A 12,726-nucleotide genomic window follows, 5' to 3' on the forward strand; every position below is an offset into this window, starting at 1 on the left:
TTCCCAGGTATAAAGCCAGGAAACTCGATTCATCCATGCTTACATTCTATTACAGCCGGAGCTGGAAAGCGGCGGATAAGAATATATGTACCGTAGAAAAGAAAATGTATTAATAAGTATGCGGATTAATTAGTTGTGGACAACAAACTAAAAGTAGCCCTGCAAGTAAATAAAATCCTGCTTTGCAATGTACAACACATAAAATAATAAAAACAAGCAGATTACATGCAAAATGACATTAATCATGCAGATGAGAAATTCCTATTTTTGTCTTATACGGCCGTTTTGTAAACCAGACTTTCTTGTGTTAGGTGGCTGACGGATCGGTTGAAATGCGTATAAAGTACTCACTACCATCTTCGACCGGTCAAACTACGTTGAGATCGTAGTAGACCTACTGTCGAGTCCCAATTAAGTGCAGGGGTTTATGTTAGGTTCCACAAGCGATGGTCCAAACTCTTTCACACTGATGCCTTTACATTCTCGCAATCACTGCTCTACCTCTAAATGTGGTCACCTGAAATGACGCACGATTACTTGGTACATAGGAGCGAGTGAGTATTAGAATTCAATGAATCGCAATATGAATAGTCACTTCAACATGGGAATATACGTGCTCAACTGTCAAGTGAATATAGTGTCTTTGAAAGTTTGGCCCAAGCAAGGGGAGCTCGCTTCAGGTAAAGACACACAAAAAACTTAGAGCCGCACACCCAAGCTATGCTTACGGGTGGTCTATCGCGATGGACAAGCGTCCAGCATCCAAACAAACTAACGTTCAACTAACTCCATTGATCCAATCAACTTTAGCATATAACAAAACGTGGGTGGTAGGAAAAGTCCCGAAGAGTCCAAATCCAGGAACAGTGAAAAGGATTGTGAATACTGCGTGGGCGGCCTCCCTGTTTCTTGACCAAATAAGGGCTTAGGATTGGGGCTAAACGCACCAACACATAGTCAAACATTCCCAATTTGTGAGAGAAGCAGTTCCTTTATATACAATGTCCATTTAATATGTTAGAAATTAGCACTGTTTATTCTTTTAATTAAAAGCCATAAATGAACTCCGGAAGCAAGTGACAATCGTTTTATGTACTTTAAGTTTCAAATTAAACGACAGAATTTGCGGAGAGATGAGATCTTCAACTGAATAATAACACGAATTCCCTGCTTTTAGTCAACATTTAAATCTTCCTAATATGGTTTTCGTCTGATAATATTCACCCTAGATATTTGAAGGTATCTACTTTCCCAAAAGTATTTTTTGTTTTTTGTTTTTGGCTCAGGCCCGTCTTTCAGATCCGGCATCTGAAACTTTTGACCGGAACGGGTTATCATCATTGCCATTTATTTATTTTCTTATCTTTATTGGGTATCCATGTTTGAAAGAAAAAAGGTGAAAAGGAAAAGGGAAAAAGGAAAGAACAAAAAAAACACAGCACAAGAACAAAACAAACAAAAAACAAAGAAACAACAAGAATAAACTATGAGAGAAAAAAAAATAAAAACAATTTTCTTGCAAAGTGCTACTCAGCTTAAATCTATCTGCACCTATCCTGAACTATACTACTTAGTATTTCAATTCCTGATCCAACAACTGTAATAGTATGGAATACGATATAAAATACTTAAATATATATTCTATTGTTATTAATTCTTATCTACTTATCTTTCTATATTATGTAACTAATCTACTCTTCTATTTTGCTGTTATTTGTTTATTTTTATATATTATTTCCCTATAGTTCTTAACCATTTAATTCCTACTGATTGATTTCTTTTCTTAATTATTAAGATTTTTTTTAAAGATTATAGTCTTATTATGTTTTTTAGTTACCTAGTTTCTAATTTTTATTTTAAAAAAATGTAATTATGGTTTCCTATTCTTGTTTAATGGTTTATTATATTATTTATTATCATGTATTAATACATTTATTAATTAGGCTACTATTTATCCGTTTTCCCCTCTTGTTATTCCACATGAGTGGTTAATGATATTGTTTAATTAATTTTATATTTACTTTATTAATTATTTAAATTGTTATATTATTTAGTTAAGTTTTATTTAATAATGTGTTGCTTCATCTTCTTTCTTCGGTTTTCACCGTATGACAATGGTTCCTCTCCCGTATGCTGTATGATTATTTATCAAACTGCACTTCTCTTCACTTTTCACAGCAAAACAGATCACTATGGTTTTTCACTGTATGATTGGTTCTCTCCTGTGGAACACATTTACACTAACATTTCACTTCACTAATAACTTCCACTCTTATATGACATAAATTTAATAGTTATTCATGTAGTGTTCTGTGAGTGTTCTCAGTTTCGTGTCCATGCCATATCACAGTCCTGTATGTGCTGACTTGAGGTCCAGGACCCACTCAGAGCACTTAGTGTGGATCCTGGTCCGTTGTGTCCTTCCGCCCGCACACCCAGGCTGGGACCGTCATTTCGGCCGAGATCGACTGAAGCGGTCACTAAGTTCACTATCTCTGAGACACTCCTCTTCACTTATCGTCCATGACGCAATGACGTACACCCAAAAACCCGAAAACCGAAAATCCGGAGACCACGAACACAAAAGCACACATGCGACGCACACACACAAGACCATACGCATCCGGAGTTCCATCCGGTGTAAACCGGGGATGCGATGATCCACTCGCTCCTCTCCCCCGGGGGGCACGGAATACCAGTGCCATCCTGAAGATTTTCTTCGGTCCGGAAGATTTCATTCATTCAAAACACTCAAAGACACATCCTCTCTAATTCTATTTACATTTATGCAATGCTTATTCGTTTTCATTGTAATAAGTTCTTCTTCTTATTTCAGAATAGCTGTTTGCTATTCGCTTTAAGATGTTAAAATCATTTTCGTTTTCGATTATTTGTATTAGATTTTTACGTCTGATATTTTCCCTCTCTGGTATTACATCTTCTGTCAGAGGGCACCAAAAGATGTGGTGCTCTGGTGTTCCAATTTCGCCGCATTCACAAATTGTATTTTCTTTGGCCTTTATTCTATACAGGTAAGTTTCATAGGGGCCGTGCCCACTTAGAAAGTGAATGACACCTGGACTTGGATCTAGATGTTTTAACTTTTTCCTTTTATTAATTGTTGGAATAATATCCCATAATCTTCTTGATTTGTTTGAGTTTGTCCATTCTAAGTTCCATATTTCTTCTATAGTTTCTTCGATCTCCTTCTTTGTTGTTACTGCCTTGCCAAGAAGATCTATTAGCTTTTCGTTTTCTTTCTTTTTTAGCCAGTAGAATGCTGCTCTTTGTAGTATTACCAGATGTAGTGGTTTTATATGTAGTAGTATACATAATGCTTCATTTGGCACTGTGTTAAAAGCTCCACTTAGTCTTATAAGTGAATTTCTTTGAGGTCTATTTATGGAATCTCTAATTTTTTTGTTCTCGAAAATTCGATGTACCCATAGACTTGAAGCGTATGCCATAGTCGCACATAGTATTGTATCATGGTATAGCTTTAATATTTTATTTGGTAACTTGTATGTATTTTTGCCAGTTGTCATTAGTTTGTTGGCAATTTTATTACTTTTTTCAACTATATATTCTACATGTTTCTCAAAGTTTAAATTTTCATCTATTGTTACGCCTAAGTATTTAAATTCTGTTACTCTTTTTATTTTTTGATTTAATATTTTTATTTGTGGTTCCCTAGTTAATTTGGTTCCAAAAAGCATAAACTTAGTTTTTTTCGCTGATAGCTTTAATTTATTTTCAGAGCACCAGTTATATAGACTTTCCACTACTTGGTTAGTTTTTGTTTCTATTTCTCTTCTGGAATTTGCCGAGGTTATTATTACAATATCATCAGCAAAGGCTATGATTCTATCTATTGACTCATTCTTTGCCATTTTCTCCAGGCAAGGCTGTAGTTGTATATCCCACATCAGGGGTTTCAAGATTGAACCTTGTGGACAGCCCTTTTCATTTTGTATTTCTTTATCTCCCATTTCTGTTTGTATAACTATTTTTCTTTGTTGGAAATAATCTTTTATTACGTTTTGCAGTAATTGTGGAAGCCTTAATTTCTTCAAATTCTCTAATAACGCTGGTATCCATAAATTATCGAATGCTCCATCGATGTCAACAAACAACGCTAGAGTATATTTCTTTTGGTAGCTACTATTCTGCAATTGTTCTTTAAAAACATTTAGTGCATCCTCAGTCGATCTTCCCGCTCTAAAACCATATTGTAGGGTGTCATTCTGTGTTTTTCTATACTTGTTTATCCTATTGGCTATAACTCTCTCACAATTTTTGCTTATGTTCTTTAGTAAACATATTGGTCTGTAGGCACCAATTTCTAAGGAGTCTCTGTCCAGGCTCTTAAGTAATATAATTAGCTTCGAATTTTCCATTCATTTGGGAATGTTTGTTTCTTTAACAATATGTTGTAAAGGCTTATATCTTGTAAAGTAAGGGAGCCATATATCTTTATTTCTTTTATATATTTCATTTGTTATTTCATCAAGACCTGGGACCTTACCTATTTTTAGTTTGTTTATATTTTTTTCTACTTCATCATTTGATACCAATTCGGAGTCGTCCACATCTACTACTGTTGCTTCTCTTGAATAATTTCTTCTTAGCTGCATCTGTCCCATTGTATCATCTTCCATCGTATCCTTAGAAAAAAATTGCTGAACTAATTTGTCTAGTGTTTCTTCTCTTGCTTTTGTATACGTTCCATCTGCATTTTTAATTGTGCATAATATTGTAGGATTAATCTTTTGCATAATTAATTTATATGGAAAACCCCAAGAATACATTTCTAAGTTTTTCGCCAGAAACAATTCCCAACTTCGTTTTTTCTCCAGTAATACCGCCTGTTCATATTCATCCTTTACCTTTCTATAATTTTGGAGCCTAATATTTTTGAGCCTCGGTTCTAGGGTTGCCTGATAACTTTTTCTTCTTGCTTTTACCAATTTTTTTAATCTTTCCAATTTTGGTTTCCAAAAGCCACCGTATCCTACATTTTGCCCTAATTTCGGAGTGGATTCTCTTAGCGCGGTTATTGTGGCTTCTTCTACCTTTATTACCATATTGTTAGCATCTTCTGTTTGTTCTAATTGGGGGAGGTCTAGCTTGTCTTTAAAAACTTCCCAATCTATTTTCTTTATATTTAATCTTTCTTTATTCCTTCCTTTATCCATTTTTACGTCGAAGGTTATGACTTCGTGGTCACTGGTAGTTTGTTTATCGTGAACCATCCAATTTTCTATTTTGTCCATAATGTTTATTGTGCTGATTGTTATGTCTATAAATGATTCACCTCTTGATCCTACGAAGGTTGGCTTGTTTCCAGTATTTATAATTGCAAGATCGTTTTGCATGATAAAATCTCCCAATTCCTCTCCTCTTTGATCGGTATATGGTGAACCCCAGGCTATGTTCTTGGCGTTTGAATCTAACATTATTATGATCTTTTTCCCAGGGTTTTGTCTGATTATTTGCTGTAGTTTATTTAGAAATGGTTTAATTTCCTTACTATATTGAAAATAAGAATTGATTAGCCAGATTGAATCAGTTCCTTGTGTAATTTCAACACATACAGTCCAATTATCACAGTATTGTGAGATTTTTAATACTTCTAGATTTTTGTTCATGACCACAATCACTGCTAGGGAGGCCTCACCACCATAAATTATTCTCGCTGATGCTGGGAAAGCTACTAATCTGTTATTATAAGTATATGGTTCTTGTAGAGCGATTAAATCGATATTTGTTGTTTCCACAAATCTTTTTGCTTCCATTGTCGCGAGTTTCTACCTATGCGAGTTGTTTTGTGCAATTTTTAATGTTAGTAAGCTGTTAAGCATGTTTGGTATATACAAAGGCGTCCATACCAGTTTTGCTGTAGTCGAAACAAATTCTGCCGTGGGCGTTCACCATCTGTTTGTATACGTTCTCTAATTCCCAGTGTATACCTCTTCTCTCATATACTTCATTTATTAGATCTACTAACTCCCATCCATTAGCGGGAAGATCGTATGTTCTCAGTTCTATTCTATCGATTTCTTCTAGCGTAGGGTATGTTATCGTCCGTCCCTTGTCATGTAGATCTCTAATTACTTGTCGAAATGCCACACTAAGAATGTTCTTGTCCTCCAATTTGGCTAATCTATATTGATGGCTCATATTATCATATAATTGTCTTGGTTCCATCAAAATTGGTTTCGTATTTTCTGCTTCTTTCGGAGATTGAGTTGATGTAATTTTGTTATCTTGAATTGGTTCTTCTTTGATTGGAAATACATATTTCTGCTCGCCATTCACAAAATTTATCTTAAGTGTTGTTTTTTCTTCTGCTGCTGGATCTGGAATAGTTCCTTTGTCTTTTTTCTTCCAATATATGTCAGGTGGTTTCTTAATAGTATTATTATCTTTTTCTATTTCAGTTTGTATACATTTATCCTTTGTAGATACCATAGCTCTTCTTTTTCTATCCAAAAATTCCTCCAAACGTTTTTTGTCCCTTTTGGCCTTGCTTGGTGATTTGTTTTTCTTTTTCTTGCATACTTCTTTGTGTCCTTTATCCATAATTTATTTTACTGATTATCCTTTCACGCGCTACCCGATATGAAACACAATCTTCCGTATTTGGAGTTTGGCATATTTTGTGTCTGAGTTTACATGGAATGCATACCTTTTTGCCTTTATCTTCACAGTCTTCACTTTTGTGGCGAAGGGATCCGCAATATCTGCATCGTACTTTGTCCTTGCTTTCGCAGTATTTCGTGATGTGGCCAAATTCTTGGCACGTGTAACATTGTGGTACCACAATGAAATCTTTAACTTTATGTGATTCATAATCGATATATATGCGATCTTTATTAATCAACATTTTCCTTATGTTTGGTGTGACCTCTATAACCAGGTGGCATTTCTTTTGCCCTCTCTTACCAGCTCTAAATCTTGCCTTTATGTTCTGGGCTTCCGCTAATTCTTCCTCCTCAAAGTTCTGTTGGATGATAGCTTCTATGAGGTCGTTGTCTTTTATTTCAGCCGGTACGCCATACACTATCATCAATGGGTTTCGTTTCCTACTTTCCTCAAACTTGAAATCTCTTTTTATTTGTTCTTTATCCTTTATCCTGTTTAGGTCTTCTTTTGTTGCGGTTTCCAATACCACAATATCCTTTGTCGTACGCATGCCAGTTATTTTTAACTTTTCCTTCCTTGGATCTATTGTTTCTGTTAGTCTTTGAACAGTTTGTTTAACTGTCTCCCCTTCGTTGGGTCTAAATATTAAGGTAGGTTTGGTTTTAGCTGTTACTTCTAGGATTTTCTTTTCTTTCTCTGTTACTTTTCTCCCTCTCACTATTTCCGACCACGTTTGTCCCTCATCTGTTTCCATCTTTTCCTGCTTTTCTTCAATCTTTTTTGTTAGTGCCTGTATTTCGTGTATTACTGCGTCTGTGTCGGTTCCCTGTTTGTTTCTTAATTCTTCAATCTTGTCCCTGTAAATATTTTTCTGTTTCTCCCATGCTATCTCCTCTCTGCCAAAAGATTGTTGTGTCTGTATTAACTCCTCCTTTACTTGCTCGTATTTTTTCTCCAGATATTTGTATTCATCCTGCAGTTTGTGTACTTGTTTCGTTTCTTCTTGTAATTGTTTCTTTAGCTCGTTTCTACTTTCCGTTATTTCTTGGATTTCTGTTTCAAGCCGTTTATATTGTCTGTCTCTGTCGTTTTTAATTTCTGCCTTCTCATCCTTTAATTCCTCTATTTCTTTCTCTAGTTTTGTATTCCCTTGCCTTAATTCTTCCATTTGCTTTCTGTCTTCGATGCGACCACCTTTTTGTCCCGACATCATTTCCATTTCTGTTATTAATTATTCTTTTTGAAGGTTGTCGTATTTTTCTTGAAGCTTTACATTTATTTTCTCCATTTGGTCTAGCCTTCCAAGTAACTGGGCCCTATCCTTGACCCAGACTACCGCTCTCTTTTTTAATTTTTCGAGGTGGGACTTCCCTATCTTTTTCCAGTCCAATAAGTTTTCTATGTAATTCATTTCTTGGTCTAGCTGTCCCATTGTGTCGAATTCCAAATCCTCGGTTGTCTTTCCCTTAGTTGGCTCTTCTAGTGCTGTAGACTCCTCTCGTGCTATTTTTCTTTGTTCATTTTCTTCTGCTCTTGTGAGTCGTATTGCAGGGTTGATTGGAGACTGGTCTCTGGATGGTGTCCCCGGGGGAGAACGATACATCGCCATTTTCGGATAGCCTATTATAGATGTCTGTGTACAAGTTTTTTAAATCACTATGTAGTATAGTGTCAATATTCGTAGTACACTTAAATAATTATAATGAACAAAAGTTTTTTTTTTTGTGTGTGTGTGTGTACCGATTAACTCGAGACTTGATAGGGACACTTTGGACACACTTTCCGAAAGGGAAGACCTGAGAAGGGTAGGTTGGTCTGGGGGGTTACGCGAAGCTGCTTTTTTTTTCGGAAAACGAAAAAAAGAAAAAAAAGAGAAAAGTCGGGGGAGGGGATACCGATACTTCTCCAAAAAAAAGGGTCAAAGATCAAGACTTAAATAATTTTGGTCGACTATAATTCGGGAAGGGTAGGAGATGGGGGATAGGGGGAGTGAGGGGGGTTGAGGACCCACCTCCAATGTTTCAGGTCCCTGGCCCTTTCGGTCCATGTGCCATAGTGTCCCAAAGTTAGATTAAAAGCCCATGGTGTACCTCTCCATGCTTGAAATAGTTCTAAGTCCAGAAAAGTGAAAAATTTCCAAGTTACTCACCGGAGTGATGTTCCTATGTGCTCTAGATAACGAGCCGCACTTGGAAGTTCATTCACTGGTTGATCTTCGATCACTGACACAAACTGCTGAGCTGTTTGTTTTTACTTTTTAGAAACTTATTGCCACATGTATGCTGTATATTTATTACAATGTATTTAAATAGGAAAATTTTCGTGTAGTTTTGGGCTTATATCTTGGAGCCACTGTTCTAAATTCTATATGCTTTACACTATAGTGTTCACCAAAAGTTTACGCATTCAATGATATAAAGCACTTCGCACTACTTAGACTTTTTCCCACTTTTTGTTGCTCCTTTGTGGAGCAGCGAGAATCACACTTCCACACTTAATCACAGCCTCCAAAGGAAAAGCAAAGTATTATTTGATACTTTGTATTAGTATTATTTGATTTAGTATTATTAGATTTTTTAGCGCTACCATAATTTACCGTGTTACAATCCCGACGAACTTCCATAAGTTTCCTCTGCATTTACTTGTAAACCCATGTTCCTGCAAGCGTTTAATAAGACTGCTGCATTTCTTCCTATTGCTCTTCTATCATCCCCTATTCAGTTATATTAAATACTCATTATACGCAATAATCTGTTGAATACCATACAACTCTAGGCGCTCGTTGCTATCTTTGATTTTCCTTATAGTGTATTCCAGGAAGTATTTGAATAATAGTGGCAACAACGCAACTCCTTGTTTCAGACCATTCTCGACGTCTAAGCTTGTGGGCAAACATTTACCGAGAATTACTTTTTGATTAATTCAAACAAATCTTGATTCATCTAACTTGTTTTCCCGGTATTCTAAACTCTGTGAAAATGTTGCACAACGTTTCTCTCCTAACCGAGTCATATGCATTTCTAAAATCAATAAATAATTGATGTACCGGGATACTGTGTTCCCACTTCTTTCCGAGTATCTGTCGATGGTAAATATTTGGTCGATAGTTAATCGATTTCGTTTAAACTTGCACTGATATTCTTCAATACTTCCTTCTGCGAATGGGATCAATATTACTAATAGAATGTTCGAAAGAATTTCGTAGAATATTGGAAACAGAGATATGCCTCGATAATTATTACAGTCAGATTTGTCGCCCTTTTTGTGAACGGCAACAAGGATTGATTCTATTCACACTTGGGGCAATTCCTACTTGTTCCATATGAGTTTGTATATCTTTTTAAGCAATTTTTCGCTTCCAGCTAAAATTAACTCAACCGGAATTTCGTTTACTCACCGAGGTTTTTGTTTCTTTAATTTATTTATAGCGATTTCCACATCTATTCGGTTAGGTTCTGGGATATACGATTCTGCGGTGTGTATTTCCCTTTCTCCTCGCATATTAGTTTTCGGCACCGCGTTCAGCAAATCGTCAAAGAAATCTTTCCATCTATTTAAGATGCTTTCTCTATCAGCAAAAAAATGTTTCGGCAGCTTTCTTTAATATATAAACACGAGCTTTGCCTTTCATAAATTAGTTGATTACCTTATACATGTAAATTTTTTGTTTTTACTATTGTCTTCAAAGTCCTTAAATTTATATTTCAAAAAATCGCGTTTCTTTTTTCTAAAAGTTTTAAAAGATTGTTGTCTGATATCTGGTTATTTCATTAGGATATCCTCTCGTCCTACCATCGCATTCAAATTCCGTATTTTCTAATGGTCTCGCGGAAATGGTAAAATATCATATCCACTGCTTTCTAAAGTTGTCCTTTATCATATTTATACTCTGTTGGAGCATGTAATTTTTTTTAAAAAAGGATAATGTCACACCACCAATCCTTAATAGTAATATAAGAAAGTAAATGAGTAGCAAAATTGAAAGCGCTTAATTGCTGACATTATTCGTTTGTAAACTAAAAACTCTGTTTCAAATTGGTGATTTTTATTTCCTTCACTGTAAAAGGATTGAAAGTGTCCGGAATTCACACTTCCATTTCCGTCCCACTTAAGATCCTGAACTCCTACTAGGTCCATCCTGTATTTCTCTAACTCAGTCGTTACGGATTTTTAACGCGCCTGCCCTATGAAGACTTCTAATATTCAATTCCAAATCTCATGTTCATTTTCTTTTGCTGAGGTCGTGCACAGTTTTAAGTCGTGATGCGAGGCTTCTGTGAAAGTTTCTGAACAAGTGCCTCTTTCTACAGGATGAGGTTCTTAGCCTCAACCAAACACCCAAATTTGTGGACCACTCCTTGTTTTCTGCCAGCGACTGCTTATTCAGCATATTCACAGCTAACCTCTGGAGGACTTGTCCTCAATCCGTAACCTGAATACGTGCCATGCCGTGGTGACAGGAACTCACGATTCCGCCATTTTGCCTTCAGTTAAAAACATACATATAGGGGTATATGACTGCAAATACCTACTTCAGATTGCTTGTAATTCTGAAGTAATGTTTTTTTTAAAAAAGAGATTTTTATATAATACATGCTTAATAAAGATATGTGTTTTAAACCGATGCCAAAATAAAATGCCTTATTGCGTTAATGCTAAGAGTCAGTAGGCTTAAGGTTTGCCATATATAGTTCATTTTGTAGCATAATGAGAAATTCAATATAAAATTTATACGTACGTAATAAGTTATTATTGTTTCAGGTGGTTGTTGGAGAGTATAATCTCAGGGAAAATGACACTACAGAACAAAAGATCAATATTTCGAAAATATTTGTTCATCCTCAATATGTGACGTAAGGCAATTTTATTATATATAAATTTACACTAGCATGTAATCACATTTCAACATTTATACAATTTTTCTCTAACTAGTAACCCCATAGTGGTAAGTCTCTACTTTATGATAACTACAATGTTTAATTTATTCTTCCGATGAGACAGAGTCAACACACAAGCTGAAAAACTGTCACAGAAAATTACACTTCAGAGTTACTTGCTGAACATTGTGGCCACTTCCACTTGCAAGAGCAAGAACAAGTGTTAACAGATTGTAAAGTGTGTGAAAAATATAACTTAATATTTAGGAAATCGTTCTGAAACTGTCATATTTAAATAGGCAAAACTTGGATGACCTAGCAATGCTTTACAGCGTAAACATGTACTGCAAATGAAATAAACATCTCAGGTCATAGATCAGAAAGGATTTCAAGTCTAACCCAGGATTCTCTCAGCAGAAAACACACAGAGCCAATCTGATTTGCCTCAAAATTGCCGATCGAGTTCCCCGAGTAACTCTGTTCCAACTGCTTTGTTCTAAACTTGTGATTTACGTCAGGTAGAAGCGCTGGAAGATGTACACATAAGGAAAAATGTCATGCTGAAACTTTACCAACTTTCATGTCAGCGTTCCTCTCAATATCCGGGAGCTACTGAGTCCTTATGCCCCAACAAAATAAACCTCTTGCCCCTGTGTCTTCTTTAATGTAGTAAGAACTTGCCATATAATAAAAGTTCGTAAATAATTTTAAGCTTGGGAGTTGTGTAAAGCATGTTGTCAGAAAACCCTTTAGAAATGAAAATGTAGTTCTTCACACAGCACATACGATGTATTACTTGAAAAACAAATGAGCAAGAATACACCATTGGAGAGGAATAAAGTCAAACCTATGACCGAATTTAATACAAAACTCAATGCTCTTTTTGGAAAAGGAAAGAGAAATGGTTGAAATTAAAGAGAGCAAAGATAACTGATCCTTAAGGTGTATTGCTGTAATTTACAATTAATCAAATTCTTCTTAAATGTTTTGTATATGCCTGGTGTGAACACTATTATCCATGACATCATGTGGACATGATAATGTTGCTAAAAGCAATGATGAACTTCAGGTAAATGCTGTTATGTTAAAGACAGCTTAATTTCCGTGAAGAGTTGGTCGATGAATACTCTTTGGCAGATTTTTCAGCCAGCTTATGAATCAACGAAATGGTAGTTGGTACTGTTTGTTAATTTCTTGATTTCAT

The sequence above is a fragment of the Thermobia domestica genome, chromosome 1 (assembly GCF_964235325.1).
Source record: "Thermobia domestica chromosome 1, izTheDome1.hap1.1, whole genome shotgun sequence".
Lineage (NCBI taxonomy): Eukaryota > Metazoa > Arthropoda > Insecta > Zygentoma > Lepismatidae > Thermobia > Thermobia domestica.